Raw genomic sequence first — 20194 nt, 5'->3', positions numbered from 1 at the left:
CCAGCACGTTTAATAGTTGGCAGATGAAAATTGGCATTTTAATAGTGTAACATTTGTATGCCTTGCATTTTTAAAGGAAAGTTAAAATATTGTATTTTGAATTAAATGAAGGTTGCATTATATTGGTTTCATTAGAGAGTGCTAAAATTATGGTTCTCAGCTCTATGATTAAGTATATTACCAGAAAGTGTGTTTGGGTCGATGATGTGACGGGTCTTTTTTTTTTTTTTTTGTCCCAAGGCCTTAATAATAATAAAAAAACAAAGATATGACATCTAAAGTATGTAAGGTAGTACAACTAGATCTCTTTTATATGAATGGTTTTAAATATATTTTGCTACATATAAAGGTATTTTAAAAGTTTTGAATTGTCAAAAGGTCATTTGGTTTAACCGTCCAAAGGCCAATACAGCCATTTCATTTGTGATTAAATTATTTTAAATCTAATAAATGTATGTATTTTTAATTCTGGCATGATTTTATAACATCATATATCAACATAGTGCAAAATGGTATTAAAATTATGTGTAGAAGTCGTTGCTTTGTTATGAGAAAGAATGTCCGGTAAAAATTAATTTCATTGATGTCATTCGGAGTAACCAATATAAAGGGAACATTTTGGATCAAGTCATGCGGTCAATATCATGTGACAGGATGTGACATCATTCAGACACCTGCAAAGGACCACATGGTCGTGAAGCAAAGTAACTAACTCTCTTTTAACTGTTTGAAAAATTCATGTTTTCACTTGATCATACACATGTCCCGAAACATCAGGTCATTCGGTACAACCGCTATAAAACATAAAAAATGTTGTAATATTTTAAAAACATGTACTAAATATACAATGTTTAATTGTCCTTTTGCTAGCTAGCTAGATATCAGCATGTTAGCATTGTTTGAAAACTTCGTCACTCAGTATAACCAAAAGTGTCATTCGGTAAAACTGAAATTTTGGTTAAACCGAGTTACTTTTTTGGTGAAGATTTTTGTCCATCTTGTAAAAAATGACAAAAGCAGTGTTAATTGATTATAAAAACCACATCTCATTGTTAACACTTAATAAAACTTTAAAATTAATTATATCTCATGTTTTTTCCCCACATTTTTAAAAACCTTATTCGTCAATGACCCGTTTGCACAAAACCTTATTCGTCAATGACCCGTTTGCACAAGCCATGTGCTTGTGAGAATCTTTTACCTCAAGTTCAAACACATACTGGCTCATGAAAACTGCTCATTATGTCATTATATATTGATAGTGGTATGGCAACTGGACTTGAATTTATTTTTTATAATAAACATGTAGGCACAGTGAACACTTAAAAAACCCCCAGAAAAAACCTGTTCCTTTTTTAAGGAGAAGTGTGTAATTTCTGTGATACTAGTGCTGAAAAAGAGACTTTTCCATTTTCCGAAGAACAGTGTTAATAGTTGATAAGGTGCGTCTAAATTCGCATACTTATGCACTATGCTATATTTTGTAGTATAAATAGTACAAGAAGTTCGTTCACACTGAAAATTCCAACTATAATAAGTGCTTTCTGAAGCGAAGCGAAGCAATGCGTTTGTGTAAGAAAAAATATCCATATTTAACAAGTTAGAAAGTAAAATATCTAGCTTCCGCCAGACTGCCTTCTGTATTCAACTTGTTTCGTAAGTTGGATACGGAAGGCGTAGGACGTAGCGTAAGCATTTTGAACTGTGAGAGGCATTACACTTTTTTGTCGTAAGTTGAATACGGAAGGCATTCTGGCGGAAGCTAGATATTTTACTTTATAACTTGTTAAATATGTATATTTTTCTTACATAAACTGTTTTCTCGTTGCTCGTCGCTTCATAAAATTAAGGTTGAACCACTGTAGTCACATGGACTATTTTAAAGGTGTCTTTACTACCTTTCTGGTAATTGAATTGCTGTCTATTGAGGAGTCAGAAAGCTCTTGGATTTCATCAGAAATATCTTAATTTGTGTTCTGAAGATGAAGGTCTTACAGGTGTGGAACGACATGAGGGTGAATAATTAGTGACAGAATTTTCATCTTTGGGTGAGCTAAGCCTTTAAAGGGAGGGTTTGCCCAAAAATGACAATTTGCTGTCAATTTACTCACCCTCAGGCCATCCAAGATGTAGGTGACTTTTTTCTTTATAGTTGAACAGAAGATTTTTATCTGAAACTGTGGTCCTTGGTGATTTGTATAATGCAAGTCAATGGCTAACGTCACTTTCTGAGTCAAATAAACATATTACAGGCGAAACAGAATTAATATCCATGGCTCCCGTTGATACATTTAGGTCTTATGAAGTGAAACGATCAGTCTGTGCAAGAAACTGAACATTATTTACAGCATCATTACCTGTAATCCACAGCCTCTGCAAACGGTCCTGAGCGCATTCACAGCAGTTTGGAGCGTGAGCTTCCTGTCGCAAATGGTATAATCACATTTAACATTGTTCATCGAATTCTCACAGCCAAATTCTCGCAGACGAATTCTGTAGGAATCCATGAGATAGGGAGTTCGAGGGTGAGAGTTGGTCAGTTTTGACCCACAGAAAGCTGCTTAGTTTGAAGGTAACTTCTGTGTGAGCAGCAGTCACTATACTATTGACAAGGAACAGTAGACCATTTTCTCCCACATAATTTCGCTAATGTGGACTGAACCTTAAAGCTTATATTAACACTAATATTGGCAGTGCACTAACATAGGGTCGGACCCCTAGAGCCCATCTGACAACATCTTTTTTGTGTCTGCCACTCTAGAATAGGATCCTCTTTCTCATTAACAGCTGCTAAAAGCCCTGTGTGGCTTGGCATCTCTCCCTGACTGCCCCAAACTGACCTCAATCATAACCCAGGAACCTCAGCCTCTGTCTGGCTGCTCTAGTCTTTGAGTGGGCCACCAAATCACTCCTCTCGCAAAGGAGAAGAGCACTGGAATCACTCAAGTGTGAGAAGGCTGTGCAAATCCTGTATTAGCACGAAGAAGATGTCTTGAAAATAACATGGCATCGCACCAAGCCATCTATAGCGAAATTAAAAAGTCTGTGGGGCTCGCCGGGTGACGTTACTGACATTTTAATCAGAGATGTTGGCTGTGAAAATGCATGTTTGCACAAATAGGCTGGTTTATTTTCGCCTGAGGGCTCACAATGGTCACCTTATTGCCAATTACAGACTCCATAGGGCTGGGTCAAGATGTGATGGGTTGCTGTGAACAAGGGTCTTTTTAAGCAACCAAGTGTGAAGGAATGTGTTGAAGTAGCAAGCGGGTCATTCCTGTTATGTAGTACCTTTTGAACTCAGTAAGTTTTTAAAAATTAATGCGCTTGGGTTGTAACTCATATAGATGTACTTGCTATAAAAGCATATGGGTCAATGACGTGATGGATTATTTTTTGTCCAAAGGTCTTAATAATAATAAAAAACAAAGATATGACCTCCAAAGTATGTAAGGTAGTACAACTAGATCTCTTTTATTGAATCCAAAAGGTTTTAATTATATTTTGCTACATATAAAGGTATTTTAAAGATTTTGAAGTGTCAAAAGGTCATTCAGTTTAACCGCCAATACAGCCATTTCATTTGTGATTAAAATATCTAAAAATATAAATCTTTAAATATCAACATAGTGCAAAATGGTATTAAAATTATGTGTTCAAGTCATTGCTTTGTTATGAGAAAGAATGTCCGGAAAAATGAATTTCATTGATGTCATTCGGAGTAACCAATATAAAGGGACCATTTTGGATCAAGTCATGCGGACAGTATCATGTGACAGGACGTGACATCGTTCAGACACCTGCAAAGGAGCACGTGGTCATAAAGCAAAGTAACTAACTCTCTTTTAACTATTTGAAAAATTCATGTTTTCACTTGCTCATACACATGTCCCGAAACATCAGGTCATTCGGTACAACCGCTATAAAACATGGAAAATGTTGTAATATTTTAAAAACTTGTACTAAATATAAAATGTTTGATTGTCCTTTTGCTAGCTAGCTAGATATCAGCATGTTAGCACTGATTGAAAATATTGTCATTCGGTAAAACCAAAATTTTGTGACAAATTTCATCCATCTTGTAAAAAATGACAAAAGCAATATTAATTCATTATAAAACCACATAATCTCATTGTCAATACTAAATAAAACTTCAAAATTAATTATATTTTCATTGTTTTTTTTGTTTTTTTTTACACTTTTAATAACCTTATTTGTCAATCACCATATACTAGACTTACAAATATATGCTCTGATCAAGCTCAGGCACTTAATCATCATTAATTATAACCTATTTAAATGGTGGCAAGAAAATTAACAGGATGGAAATTAAGTGCTAAAGTTAGCCTTTGCTCATTGTGGGATTTTGAGTTAGCTTATGATGTCAGGAAGTTAATTACAATATTTTTAATCATCTTTTGAACTATTATTTTATAATACATATTGCTGTCATTTTATAATATAGATTGCTGTCATTTTATCTAACATAATTAAATGTTTTAAATTGAACAATATTTGCTCATGTCTATATGCTATGTAACAAAAAAAAAACATTTTTTTAGAAGCTCTGTGAACATGGGAAAAACCTAAACCAAACCAAAACATAAAGTAAACTTTGAAACTAAACTTTTAGTGAATATTTTATTCATTTAAATTCACTCCTATTTAAATTAAAGAGTGTAATTTCTGCAGATAACAAACAGATACAGATAACAAAACAGAGTTGTTTCAGAGCACGCCCCCATCTGCCATTGGTCAAAAAAGAACTGACTGCCATTGGTTGAGTCAGTGTTGCTGAGTCAGGCTGGTCAGGATTTTCAAACAAACAGAGCAATGTTTTGATAGTGCCACTTTGTTTATAGTACTATACAGGGAAATCAACCTGCAGTGGCTTACTTAAAGGGTTAGTTCACCCAAAAATGAAAATTCTGTCATTGTTGTTCCACACCCGTAAGACCTTCGTTCATCTTCGGAACACAAATTAAGATATTTTTGAAAAATCCGATGGCTCAGTGAGGCTTCCATTGACAGCAAGTTAATTTACACTTTCTAATGCCCAGAAAGGTACTAAAAACATATTTAAAACGGTTCATGTGACTACATTGGTTCAACTTTAATCTTATGAAGCAACGAGAATACTTTTTGTGTACCAAAAAAACAAAATAATGACTTGATTCAACAGTATCTCGTGATGGGCGATTTCAAAACACTGCTTGATGAAGCTTTGAAGCTTTACGAATCTTTTGTTTCGAATCAGTGGTTCGGAGTGTGAAAGTCACATGATTTCAGTAAACGAGGCTTCATTACGTCATAAGTGTTTCGAAATTTCAATGGTTCACGTGACTTTGGCAGTTTGATTCACGCTCCGAACCACTGATTCGAAACAAAAGATTTGTAAAGCTTCGCAGCTTCATGAAGCAGTGTTTTGAAATTGCCCATCACTAGAAATTGTTGAATAAAGTAGTTATTTTGTTTTTTTTGGAGCACAAAAAGTATTCTCTTCGCTTCATAACATTAAGATTGAACCACTGTAGTCACATGAACTGTTTTAAATATGTCTTTAGTAGCTTTCTGGGCATTTGAAAGTGTTAATTATCTTGCTGGCAATGGCGGCCTCACTGAGCCATCGGATTTTATCAAAAAAATCTTAATTTGTGTTCTGAAGATGAATGAAGGTCTTATGGGTGTGGAACGACATGAGGGTGAGTAATTAATGACTGAAATTTCATTTTTGGATGAACTAACCCTTTAAGGTTGACTTTTGCATATTAAACTGTGATAGAGGAAAATGTTTTAACATCAAAAAATACTTTAGTTTTTAATTGTGATTTAAAAAAACTAATAAGTTTAATAATTAAAAGTTTGGGAACATGAAAGTAATGCATAGTGGAATGACCCAAGCACAATGTTTGTAAAGGGAAGCCTTTTTGGGCTAATTTCAAATTAGTTTTTTGCTTTAGGTTGCTATGTTTAGGAATCCAAGGCAACTCATCCCAGTTTGGCATCGGTGGGTAACATCTAACCAGAACCCCTCTGAATGCTGAATGAAAGGTTGTGAGAAATACACACAACTGAACTGAGAAGGAGTGGGATAAGAGTGGCAGGTTGGTTACAGGCACAGAAAGGGCTTTTGGGAAAGGTCATATGATACGAGTGCGTGTGTGACTGTGAATGGAAAGCAGCCATTTCCCACCATAATCTGGCTGTAGTAAAGCATGACGGCTGTCAAGGCCATAAAATCAGAGTTTATTACATTGATGTGTAATTGAAGTATCATTTTACATTTACTGAAAAGGTACCCTAAAGCCTTTCTGGTCTTTTGTAACTATGAAAACATGTATTACATGTAGCACTTTGTAATTTTTAACAGGAATAGCTACAGTAACATTATATTAGTGAATGACTATTTTATGACAGTGAATGCATTATAAGTTATGCGCCTTCTTTTATTATGGATAATGACTTTAATACATTCAAACTGCATTAATTTGCAGATTCACAGTATGATTATGCAAGAATTTCCTTTTATATTTATCATGGGCTTTTGATAATAAGGAAATTGAGCATGAATTACCAAACCTGTGGGATGCCAGTTTGTCTTTATTAATCGATAAAGCAGCAACTACACATTAATTGTTGTCTTTCTTCAAATCTTGGATACAAGTGCAATGAAAGTGTACAGTGATGTACTTAGATAATAATTACATTTTGTGCACTATGAATGGTCATGATTTAAAAAAAAAAAAAAAAAAAAAATTGACAGTGAAATATCATATTTGTTTATACCAATTTTTAAACCACAACAAAAACTAATACGCTATTGAACATGCTTGTTTGTTACATTGTTACAAATGTTACAAAAGTTACATTTTAATGTTAACAAACTAAATTAAAACAGTAGCCTTGAAGTATTTTTCAATTATTATAAGTATTAATGAACAAATAAACTAACGGAGTATTTGAATATAAAACAATAATTAAATTAATTAAACATTTCTTATTTTTCAGTAATCAAGCATCAAGTTTTAAAATATACATTTAGAAAACAAAAAAAGTCTACACAAAATTAAAATGGTCTACAGTTATGACTATTGAAAAGAATAATGTATTTCACCCATTGACTACTTAACAGGTGTTGTAAAAACAGAAGGCAACATAGACTCACTGTCCAAGATATTTGGACCTTGTTGCCTTTCTATTTTTAATCAAAACATTCTTTAAAATATCTAATTGTCACGATTCATGAAAGTACAAGCCTCACTCAGCTTTATCAGTCAGACGCATATACGCATTCTGACTCTCTCGCTTTCACAGTGTTTCATATTTCAATGTCCTGACTGAGAGATGCCTCACATTGAAGTTGGTGTTGTATTACTGTAAGCGATCCATCTGGTAAAGCTGGATTACAATCGATCATCAAAGGCCTGAAGCTGCTTGAGTAGGCTTTTATTGTGGTTGTATGTGTAAAGGTCACCTTAACAGTTTGCTCTTTGCACCCACGTTGGCAGGAGATGACAAGGAAAGGAAGTGATGCGAACAGTCAATCACACTCAGTGGTGAGCTGTTCCAGAATCTACTTTGTCATAGTGGTACCAAGCAAAGTGTTGGTTACGAACAGAGCAGGAACTATGAAACATTCATGAGTATGAGACCTATTGGTCTCAAAATACAGAACACAATATATAGACCAATTGGTTTACACTGTATACCCTAAAGCTCAAAATAATTGGTTTGAGTTGGACAAACTTAAATTAAACAAATTGGTTCAGTCAGATGAACTTTTATGAGTATTTAGCACTTTCTTTTTCTTTCAAGTTCACAGAACTGATACATTTTAAGTAAACTGAACTGTATTATCGTTTTTGAGTTTTATGAAGTTATTTATTTTAGTTTAACTGAAACTGGGCTGAGATTTCTATTTCCCAGCATGCTTTGCCCATGGCACTCGAAAGGGAGAGTAAATGCAGAAATTAAGTGTTAATGTTTTTTTTGTGCAAGATTAATGTTAAGTGGGAGATTTAGTAGTGATTAATGTTTTGTTATGCTAATTTTGAGGAGTTTCTGTTAATGTGGGTTTTTGGAGAAATACCATCATGGTGACAAATGGTGCTTGCGGTTTGGTTTGAGAGGAAGTATGTTAAATGCTTTATATTTCTGCAGTCATTCAGCAAGTGCTATACCATACTATTGTTAACATGTTTGCAACTTAGCATTTTCTGAATTAGCTTGTTATAGCTAGCTAAGTTTACACTAATAAAAATGTTCATATTGAGGTTACATGATAATTTTAAGTTAAATGTATGAATTAGTGTACTCAAACATTTCCAGTTAAGAACAATTAAAATGTATGAGTACAAACCAAAAATCTGCCAGTTCTGCTTACTTAAAGGGTTAGTTCACCCAAAAATGAAAATTCTGTCATTTATTACTCACCCTCATGTTGTTCCACACCCATAAGACCTTCGGAAGACCTTCGAAACACAAATTAAGATATTTTTGATAAAATCTGATGGCTCAGTGAAGCCTCCATTGACAGCAAGATAATTAACACTTTCAGATGCCCAGAAAGGTACTAAAGACGTATTTAAAACAGTTCATGTGACTACAGTGGTTCAACCTTAATGTTATGAAGCGACAAGAATACTTTTTGTGCGCCAAAAAAACAAAATAATGACTTTATTCAACAATTTCTAGTGATGGCCGATTTCAAAACACTGCTTCATGAAGCTTTTCAAATCTTTTGTTTCGAATCAGTGGTTCGGAGCGTGTATCAAACTGCCAAAGTCACGTGAACCATTGAAATTTCAAAACACTTATGACATAACGAAGCCTCGTTTACTGAAATCACGTGATGTTGGCAGTTTGATTCACGCTCCGAACAACTGATTCGAAACAAAAGATTCGTAAAGCTTCGAAGCTTCATGAAGCAGTGTTTTGAAATCACTTGATATTGTTGAATAAAGTCATTATTTTGTTTTTTTAGCACACAAAAAGTATTCTCGTCACTTCATAACATTAAGGTTCAACCACTGTAGTCACATGAACTGTTTTAAATGCATCTTTAGTAGCTTTCTGGGCATTTGAAAGTGTTAATTATCTTGCTGTCAATGGAGGCCTCACTGAACCATCGGATTTTATCAAAAAGATCTTAATTTTTTGTGTTCCGAAGATGAATGAAGGTCTTACAGGTTTGGAACGACATGAGGGTGAGTAATTAATGACAGAATTTTCATTTTTGGGTGAACTAACCCTTTAACCTTTGAATTTCTTAATTTAGAAATTTTGAGGCAATTAGAAAATTTTGAGTTTTGCCAACTTGTTCGGGTTTACAGTGCACCGTACAGGTGACAATAAAGAGTTGTTCTCTGTCCCAAATGGCGCACTTGAATTAACATTCTTACAGTCTAAAAAAAAAGTCTTGCTACGTAAAAAAATCATGTTTAATTCAATGTGTTACCTGATGTTAGGTTTAGGGTTAAGATTATACGGTTTTTCTTTTTGTTCATCTTGTGCTCTCTATTTGTCATTGTCCCAGATTTCATATTTAATTTTAAAAGAAGTGAGGCAATGACAAGTATGGTCTGTTCTGTCAACCCATGACTGATACCTAGGTACAAACCATACATATTGAATGGACATTGCTTCCACTGTTGACAGCCTTGATTTAGTTTGCCTTAAATTAAATATGCTGTTTTGTCTGAGGTCTAGAGGGCCACCCTTTGTCTTCAGAGTTTCAGTCCCTTTTTGAACGCTGTCAAACAAATTCTCATCTGTTTGTTGTGGGATGTTGCAAAAGACTGCAGCTCTTTGAGGTGTGAAGTGCAATGATGTTTAGATCTGGCGATTGGGAAAACATGAGAATATTTAATTTGTTTAGCAGCATTTGTGGGTTCTGTGGTAGAATATTAATTTTCTAATTTTGGTACACTTAGTACTTTAAAATTGACTCATTTGCCTTGGCGTTTTTAATGTGACTCTGCAAAGCAAACAACAGGACATAATCATTTCAACGGGATGTGTGCCCATAGCATGTGGGATTCTTCACAGTGTATAATGGCCAACAAATATTGTGGGCTAAAGGCATTCTTTAAGCATAAACCCAGCTGGATGTAGGAAAATCCAATGAAAATCCATTGGAAATTAAAAAATGACTCATCAGTACTTCTTCCATTGCTTAGGGGTCTAAGGCATTAGATTAAAGTGTTTGTTTGGTTTCCAAATGGCAGTCCTGTTGAAAATATCAGGAAATGTGTGTGGCTGACAAATCTCTATTTTTTTTGAGAGGCACTGCTAAAATAAAAATGAACATTTTAATCAGATCAGACATATTTATTTAGTCCGACTGAGCACTAAGGGTCATAAGGAATCCAATTTTCATTGATCTTGTACAGTTTAATACAACTTTTTGTTGATTGATTATACAATAACTTTAAGAGCTGAAAACTTTCTCCCTAGTCCATCAGCCCAGCAACGAGCATCCTGAACTTCACAACTTGCTAGTTTCAGACAGATTTGAACACATTGGCCATACTTAGGCTCTGTTTACACCTGGTATTAAAATGCATTTTGGTCAATTGGATCACAAGTGGATGAAGTTAAATGCAGGTGTTAACGGGGTGTAAAACGTTTTGAGCTTGTCCACTTTCGACCTCTTCCAGAGGTAGTTGAAAACGCATTCAACCGGATTGCTTTCGTTTTTGAACCGTTGTCATACGTAGTGGCCGGATCCTGTGTTGCTCACATGTTCAGCTTTGGGCCAATACTGAGTTGGCGTTCGGACGTACACAAGGAAGCCTGCACTGAGTTCACTACGTATGACAACGGTTCAAATTGTTGAATAAAGTCATTATTTTGGTTTTTTTTGGCGCACAAAAAGTATTCCTTTCACTTCATAACATTAAAGTTGAACCACTGTAGTCACGTTGACTATTTTGACTACCTTTCTGGACGTCAAAAGGTGCAATGACGTTGCTCCCTATGTGTGGATCAGATACCCTCAGATTTCATCAAAAATATCTTAATTTATGTTCCGAAGATGAACGAAGGTCTTACGGGTGTGGAACGATATGAGGGTGAGTAATTAATAGGGGTGTAACGGTACACAAAACTCACGGTTCAGTACGTACCTTGGTTCTGAAGTCACGGTTCGGTACGGATTCGGTACAGCAGGTGGGGAGAAAACTAAACATAAATTTGCTTTTTTTTAATTAAACCGTAGTTTACTGAACAAATTGTGTCTCCGTCTTTAAGTAAATTAAATTATAACTAAAAGTTTCTTAAAGATAAAAACAATAATGTCTGCTACTGCTGTAAACTATGTATGGAGCCCTTACTTGCACATTACTATATTAAAGGTTAACAACAGAGCCCAAACTAGCCTAAATTCAGTTGCTATTTATTTTTAGATATAATAATCAACACTCAAATGACAAATTGTATGCAAACATGTAAGCTGCACATAAGGCAGTGTTGCATTAACTTCTAAATCAAATTATGTTCTTACTCCAATTCGTTGAAATATGATCATTTATACACAGTGGCTGTCATTTTCACGACAGATTATTTAACATATATTAAATAATCAAGACATCACTAACAGGTTAAGTAAAATATAATGAATATATAGGCTAATACAGTGTATAAATCAAGTGAAAGAGTTCATTTCTCTGGCGAACTAACAAGCTGTGGACACTGAATGACTTGCCTGAGGTAAATGTAATGCTACGTGACATTGTTTACAAGCTGTTTTATTGACGTCTTTCCGCCGTTGATACACTGATTGAACGATTACACGAGATATGACTGTTTCAGTAAGTTGTACTTTCAGCATACTTTCAGATGTTCATTCATGTTTATTCTGTAACTAGAATCGAATACTTTTATAGAAACAGGAATAAAAAGGATCTTGCTTGGAAGACAGTGAGTGAGGAGGTCGGACAATCTGGTAAGTTGTAAAAAATGGTCTTTACTCAATTTGAGCTACATATATACATATTGAGACTACAAGCTAGCTAAAGCCGACAAATTGAGCTTATTCAACGTATTTTACAACTACTTTCCCGCTGACGAGTTGATGTGTTTATTCAGAGGAAGTGTGCAGAAAGGAGGGACACATATTTAAAGGAGAGGGAGAGCCCCTCTCATGGCGCAAATTCGTGTCTGTTGTGAAGTGAATTTCACGTGCGAACAAAGCGAGTAAACTCAAAATGTTCAAGCGTTCAACTACGCGCGATTATGCGCACAAGTCGCGTCTGGTGTGATCGCCCCATCAGACTTAAAGGCTTCAGTGATTGGACAAAATGGCATCGCACCTCAGACTGAAAGGCTTCAGGTCTCAGGAAAAACAACGTCAGGTCTCGCACAATTAGGCATTGGACAAAACGGCCTCAGAAAAGGCATCAGACGAAACTGACTCGGATAAAAAGGCATCCGACGAAACGGACTCGGACAAAAAGACATCAGGCATAAAGGCATCAGATGAAACGGACTTAGAAGGAAGCGAATTGCCCCGCCTCAATGTGAAGTCACGTACACAGTTTTTTAACTGTTAAATGTTACACTAAGTTGTATAAAACATAAACTTGTAAATTTGTATTATTCGCTGGTTTTATTTGCATGTATAAATGTTAGCTAAATAACACATTGCAACTAGTTTGCATTGCAAACTGTCATGAACACTTATGAAAAATAACCATGGTTTTATTATAGTAAAAGTGTGGTAACTGTTTTTTTTGTCAGATTGATACTATTTGTATAACAATAGTTTTACTACAAATACCATAAACTATAGTGTAGCAAAACCATGGTTAATTTGTGGTTACCATGGTTAACTACAATAACCATGTTTTTTGTTCTATTTGTAGTAAAACCATGGTTAATTTTCATAAGGGAAGTAAAAAATCTTTCAAGCTATTAGACTGCGTTGTTATAAGCACAGCTACTTTGTGTACAGAAGTTACCAAGGAAACGGCTTTATTTCTGCTGTTCCAGCACCACCTACTGTCAAAGAGTCAATTAATTTTATTTTTTCTGCAGACCAATGTGAAAATTGCCATGTTCTTTTCTGTATAGAACCAAACCATATTTAATTAAAGATGTAAGAATAAAATATCATCAGGTAGCCTATAGCTTACCTGATGCCCCCCCTCCCAATATATATGTTATATATATATAATAACAATAACATAAAGAACATTGCTAAGGGGTTATATAAATAGCCTACATGCATACCATCAATAGATAGATTCTACATAATTAACATGCACACACATACCTTACATCAATTTGGGAATAGTTACAGATAAATATAAAAAGGGGGGGAAAAGAAAAAGGCAACTGAAGGATGGCATTAATATGGGATAAAAGCCAATAGAAAGTTATACAAAAAAACCTGATGCGTTTCATTCGATGCATTTTCGTCTGATGCTTTTTATTCTGAGGTATGCCTATTCGTTGTATGACTGAGGTGTGAGGATGTCCTAAAATGTACACCGTACAGTAAATTCGAGTAAAAATCACAGGCTTTGCTTATCCCGTGCAATGTGGCACATGAAATTCAGATGTGGGGTGGGTGGAGGGAGGTAGGTTGTCATTTCTAAATCACACGAGGTCCCCAGATAATATTAATCCTGTGCGAATAGGGCTTTAGTGGTTCTCTGTGAAATCTAATCCTGTCCGAATGTGAATGTCTGTAATGGCTGATATTGTTTTACCCCAACGCTTCTTGTGTGTTTTTTGACCTACCAAAGCTACCATTTGCACACCAATCCTCCACATACTGCACCTTTCAATATAGATGGAATCCGATGAAAAATAAAATAATAAAATTAATAAGGAGAGCGAAATTGCAAAAGCCAAACAATCGTTACTGGAAGCTAGTGATTACAGTTTATAGAGTTATAATTATGGATATTTTTCTTGCAAAAACACATTGCGTCGCTTCAGAAGGCCTTTATTAACCCCTGGAGCCGTATGGATTACTTTTATGATGGATGGATGCACTTTTTTTTTTTTGGGCTTCAAAAAAAAAAAAGGAAAAAAAAGGCACCATTCTCTCCCATTGTAAAGCTTGGAAGAGCCAGGATGTTTTTTAATGTAACTCTGATTGTGTTCGTCTGAAAGAAGATAGTCATTTATACCTAAGATGGTTTGAGGGTGAGTAAATTATGGGATCATTTTCAGTTTTGGGTGAACTAATCCTTTAAGTAGTTTCTTTTATCTAGTTTGTTATCTTGGAATATAGTGTTAGACTTGGAATATAGTGCATGGGTTGTGTGGACCACTTTTATGGTATTTTTATTTCCTTTTTGAAAGCATCATTCATTGTATTTCATGTAAAAAAAACAAACAAGTATACATCTTCTGAATTGTTTCTTTATTTATTAAATGGTTAGGAATGACATGAGGATGAGTAAAGAATGAATTTTCATTTTTGGTGGAATTAATCCTCAACATCTCACTCTGTAAACACCATCTGTTCGGAAACGTCACCTTTCTTCCCAGGTCTTTAAGCATTAACCACTGTCAGCCGTAGGTTCACATGGACTTTATATGCACCCAAAAGCTTCTGGTGAGCAGAGTTTTGTAGACCTGCACTCTGGGTGCTTTCATTGGTTTTTTTATTCTGCCCATTTGAGAACAAGTGCCCTCAGGCTTACAGCAGAACAAACGTTTTCATCTCTGCCAGAGGCAAACCAACACCGTCCTGGTTTGAAACTCCCCTACTAACTTACACTTGGAAGCACAAGAAGGGACATGGGCATAAAAGGACACATTTAAATGTGACTGGTTAATGTTTCGCGAAACCACAGATGTTGAGCTCCCTTTAGGTGTATCAGGAGTGGCTCTGAATACGTAAGTCAGTTCAAATCACAGTCAGTAGCAGTTAATCTACTGTGTGATGCCTCAGGGAATGATGTTTTACAGGTTACACACAAGTTTCCACAGGTGCGGTCTGCTTTGAAAATTGCATTTAAACAAAAGGCTGCTTTGGTTCACCTGCTTAACAGTTACAAATCCCCACTTGTTTTTTTTTTTGGCATTGTATTTTGTTATTTATAGTAATTACAAGCAACTAACCCTAAACCAAATCCTAACCCTAAATATGTTGTTAATTATTACTCAGAACATAAATGTAAAGTGTAACCGAGACTTCTTTCAACAACATAAGAAAAACAAAAAAAAAGTAATTATTCCAAACTTTTGACCGGTATTAAAGGGTTAGTTCACCCAAAAATGAAAATTATGTCATTAATTACTCACCCTCATGTCGTTCCACACCTGTAAGACCTTCGTTCAATTTCAGAACACAAATTAAGATATTTTTGATAAAATCAGATGGCTCAGTGAGGCCTCCATTGACAGCAAGATAATTAACACTTTCAATGCCCAGAAAGCTACTAAAGAAGTATTTATAACAGTTCATGTGACTACAGTGGTTCAACCTTAATGTTATGAAGCGACGAGAATACTTTTTTTGTGTTAAAAAAACAAAATAACGACTTTATTCGACAATATCTAGTGATTTCAAAACACTGATTCATGAAGCTTCGAAGTCTTACGAATCTTTTGTTTCGAATCAGTGGTTCGGAGCGTGTATCAAACTGCCAAAGTCATGTGAACCACTGAAATTTTGAAAAGTTTCGAAACACTTATGATGTAACGAAGCCTCGTTTACTGAAATCACGTTATTTTGGCAGTTTGATTCACGCTCCGAACCACTGATTCGAAACAAAAGATTCGTAAAACTTCGAAGCCTCATGAAGCAGTGTTTTGAAATCGCCCATCACTAGAAATTGTTGAATAAAGTCTTTTTTTTTTTTTTTTTTTTTTTTTGACGCACAAAAAGTATTTTCATTGCTTCATAACATTAAGGTTAAACCGCTGTAAATATAAAAATAAAATAAATAAAAATAAAAATTAAATATGTCTTTAATGCCTTTCTAGGCATTTGAAAGTGTTAATTATATTGCTGTCAATGGAGGCCTCACAGAGCCATCGGATTTTATCAAAAATATCTTAATTTGTGTTCTGAAGATGAACAAAGGTCTTACAGGTGTGGAACGACATGAGACATTAATGTCATTAATGTAATGACAGATCCTTGCATAGATCCTTGCATAGTTCTAATGTCAAATTTACGTATGCTTTGTGAACATTTTCCAGCGTTTCGCTAACCTGTTAGAAAGTGTTGTAGTTCTGTTGTCTCAGACTTTCAGCTCAATTCCCTGTAAAGTCCTCTTGTTAGGATCTGATTAGGGGAGACTTGATCGAGATCAGCATATAAAGGTGACTTTCACACCGAGTCTCAGAGGAGCCTGTCAGCCAGTAGTTATAACGTCCATCTCTGATCTGAGATAGCAGTATCGCCTCCTGCATTCAGATGTAAAAGTGCTCAGAGAACTTCTGATGTGATCAAAACACCCTGGCTTTTTATTCTGTTCTGTTTTTCTGTGTGTAATTGTGTAGTTTTTGGGGGAATCTCTCAAAAACATGTCAAGGCAGGGTAACTAAATCCATCTGTCCATCCGTCTGTCTATTAAATGTATTAATATAATATACTTAAAGGATTAGTTCACTTTCAAATTAAAATTACCCAAAACTTTATTCACTGTCAAGCCATCCTAGGTGTATATGACTTTCTTATTTCTGATGAACAGATTCTGAGATATATTAATAAATATCCTGATGCATCCAAGCTTTATAATGGCAGTGAACGGGTTACGAGTATGAGCTGAAGAAAGTGCTTCCATCCACATCCATCCATCATAAACGTACTTCACATGGCTCCTGAGGGATAATAAAGGCCGTTTATGATTAAAAAATAACTTGTTAAATATGGATTTTTTTTTTTTTATGAAGTAAAATATCTAGCTTCAGAAGGCCTTTATTAACCCCCCGGAGCCGTGTGGAGTACGTTTGTGATGGATGGATGTAGAAGCAATTTCTTCAGCTCATACTCGTGACCCCTATTCACTGCCATTATTAAGCTCGGATGCATCAGGATATTTATTAATATATCTCAGATTGTGTTCATCAGAAAGAAGAAAGTCATATACACCTAGGATGGCCTGAGGGTGAGTAAAGCTTGGGATAATTTTCCTTTGAAAGTGAACTAATCCTTTAATAAATGTTTGTTTTTTGCGCATTTATGCTAATGAAAATAGAGCGAGAAATGTTCATTTCTCTAATTTTCAGAAAAACTAATGTTACAATTTAAATGATCTTAGTAGTTTTAAACAAGCTTTATTTTATGTATGGAAAATATAATTTCTAATTTATTACCTTAGATTTCAAAACACTGCTTCAGGAAGCTTCGGAGCGTAATGAATCTTGGGTCGAATCATGATTTGGATCGTGTGTCAAACTGCCAAACTGCTGAAATCACGTGACTTTGGCGCTCTGAACCGCTGATTCGACACAAAAGATTCATAAAGCTCCGAAGCTTCATGAAGCAGTGTTTTGAAATCGGCCATCACTATATAAGTCGTTATGTTGTTTTTTTGGCGCACCAAAAATATTCTCGTCGCTTTATAATATTAATATTGAACCACTGTACTCACATGAACTGATTTAAATATGGTTTTAGTACATTAATGGATCTTGAGAGAGGAAACGTCATTGCTGGCTATGCAGGCCTCACTGAGCCATCGGATTTCAACAAAAATATCTTAATTTGCGTTCCGAAGATTAACAAAGGTCTTACGGGTGTGGAACGGCATGAGGGTGAGTAATAAATGACAGAATTTTCATTTTTGGGTGAACTAACCCTATAAATATGTGATTGACAATTTGTACATCATTTTTATGTACATCACAAATGACAAATCTTGTAGAAGTGTTTTGACGCTAGCTTTTTGTGACTTGTTTTTACTACTAAATTGTTTCGTAAAGTGGGACCGGTGTTGTTGCTAGTTGTCTGCAATCTAATTAAGTGCTTCTAGTTTAATGTTTTTCTCTCAGTTTGGCTTTATTGCTTTATTAAGCAGCAGATTTGATTTTTGAAGGCTTTGTTATTCGACTCTGTTGGTATCTGCAAAATATGCCCACAGTGACGAGTATATTTGTTTGATACTAACAGCCCAATCTCATTCTGTTGACTAATTAGGCAATTAGAAACTGTCAGTATGCAATGCTAGATTCATCTTTCCTGTGGCATTTCATTTTTGTCTTGTTTGTCAGACAAGCGTGTCACTGTAGTTATGAACTGTGCATAAATTGCAAAGGGATTCACTCTTTCCCACCAAAAGGGACAAAACTGACCTCTCTTCCTGTATTTGAGGGCTGCTCTCTTGGTCCCTGGGCTAGACTGTGGCCCCTGAGATTGCTTAAATGTCAAAGGTGCTGTGATGTTAACATTTCTTTAAGCCATGCAGACTGTTCCAATACAAACCCTATTCAACATACGACTCTGAAACTGATTTTCCTGGAAAGCAAACATTGTGAGTCAGCTTATATCTCCCAGATGACTAAAGGAAGTGGTTTGGTGATAAATCAGCCAGGATATGTTATCTAGAGGTGTCCTGACAGCAGTTTTCATAGCCTTACCAACACTTCATAAAAAAATATTAGACTAATCCACAGATGAAAATGGAGAATTTGTTTTTTTAAAGAAACCTACTTTGTTTATTACAATTTGTACCATTTTTTTTTTTGTATAATATTCAAGTTTTCATTTCAAGACCGTGGTCTTTTAAATAGCTTTATGATATGTCATTTTGGTGACTTAAAGTGCCCCATTATGCTTTTTTTGAATATTACCTTTTTTGTCTTCCAAAAGAAAGAACCGATTCTGAACTGCCTGAAACAAGTCGCCAATAATTCAAGTCTTATGGGGCGTTGACACCAGACTCGACTTGCGCGAATAAATCGTGCTATTTGCGGGTAGTTGGACGCTTGAACATTTTGAGTTTACTCGCTTCATTCGTGCGTGAAATTCACTTCACAACAGATGCGAATTTGTGTCATGGGAATATATGTCTCCCTCAGACTCTTCCACTTCTTTCTGCACACTTCCTCTGAATAAACACATCAACTCGTCAGCGGGAAAGTAGTTGTAAAATATGGCGAATAAGCTCAATTTACCGGCTTTAGCTAGCTTGTAGTCTCAATATGTATATATATAGCTCAAATTAAGTAAAGAACGTTTTTTACAACTTACCAGATTGTCTGACCTCCTCACTTACTTACTTCCTTCCAAGCAAGATCCTTTTTATTCCTGTTTCTATAAAAGTACGAAGATGTATCATACAGCTCCAGGTATCCACATCCGGCGATGATGATTTTGTCCTCCATTGTTGTTTCGGATTTCTGCCTCCGCTCGCTACGTCGTAATCACGTCACTACTAGAGCAAGCTCCTGATTGGTTAATGCGGCACGAATATTCGCCAAAGTTCAGATTTTTCAACTCGCGCGAATCACGCGTTACACACGTCAAAAGCCCGAAACGCTCAATTCGCGCCGAGTCATTCACGCTAATTGTGTCATTTCGCACCGCCTCATTAGCGCGAATCGCGCCGCAGGATGTCTATCGTGTCTTTGCATTGACTTAACATGTAAATCACTCACGCTTAGCGCTTCATTTGCGCCTGGTGTGAACGCACCATTAGTTTCTACACAAACTTATGTAGGTTTGTAACAAATTTGCATAATGCCCACCATGGTCTTCATTGGCTGCCGGCGAACAACCCTCAAACACTGTAGTTGTAGCTGAGGCCTGGATGAGTTTGGGCCATCTGACCAATCAGAGCAGAGTCAGCCAATCACAACAGACTGTTCTATCTGACCAATCAAAGCAGCCTTCCTCTTCAATTGCCTTCAATCACACGGTAAGTCACTCTGAAAAGCCACTTGCTTTCCACTTTGGGACATGGTGTAAACTGATATTTTTGAGCATTGGATGCCAGGGAGGAAAATTGTGCCTTTTATTATAATCTGCTTCCTAAGGGCAGTTTGGGTAGAACTGTTATACAGTACCTGCAACCAGTGTTTTAGTGGTTAGGGTTCATTAATTGAAGAAAATTTCCTGTTGCTTCATCAGAGCTGTTGGTTTTGAGATGTTATTGTATTTGATTGACAGTTTGGTGGGAATGGCCTGCTGAATCAGAGCTGTAATCTGCAAACCTTCAGTTGGTTTTTGGATTCTGTGAATTTCAGTTGCCCTCATTACTAAGTAATGAGTGTTTAAATGCTGACA

General features: G+C 35.7%; 1 protein-coding gene across 3 annotated transcripts in view; it reads left to right on the top strand.

Annotated features, from left to right (window-relative positions):
- b4galnt4a (beta-1,4-N-acetyl-galactosaminyl transferase 4a) overlaps positions 1 to 20194 on the top strand; it is a 203441-nt gene that overhangs the window by 23028 nt on the left and 160219 nt on the right. The window contains exon 1 of one of the 3 annotated variants that reach the window (XM_051884948.1): positions 19685 to 19826. The exons of the other annotated variants lie outside the window; for them this stretch is intronic. The gene's annotated coding sequence lies outside the window, so the exon portion shown is untranslated. Of the gene's footprint in view, positions 1 to 19684; positions 19827 to 20194 lie in introns of those variants that run through there. 3 annotated transcript variants of the gene reach the window in all.

This window comes from Ctenopharyngodon idella, chromosome 24, assembly GCF_019924925.1.
Source record: "Ctenopharyngodon idella isolate HZGC_01 chromosome 24, HZGC01, whole genome shotgun sequence".
Lineage (NCBI taxonomy): Eukaryota > Metazoa > Chordata > Actinopteri > Cypriniformes > Xenocyprididae > Ctenopharyngodon > Ctenopharyngodon idella.
This window is presented reverse-complemented; position numbering and strand designations above follow the sequence as displayed.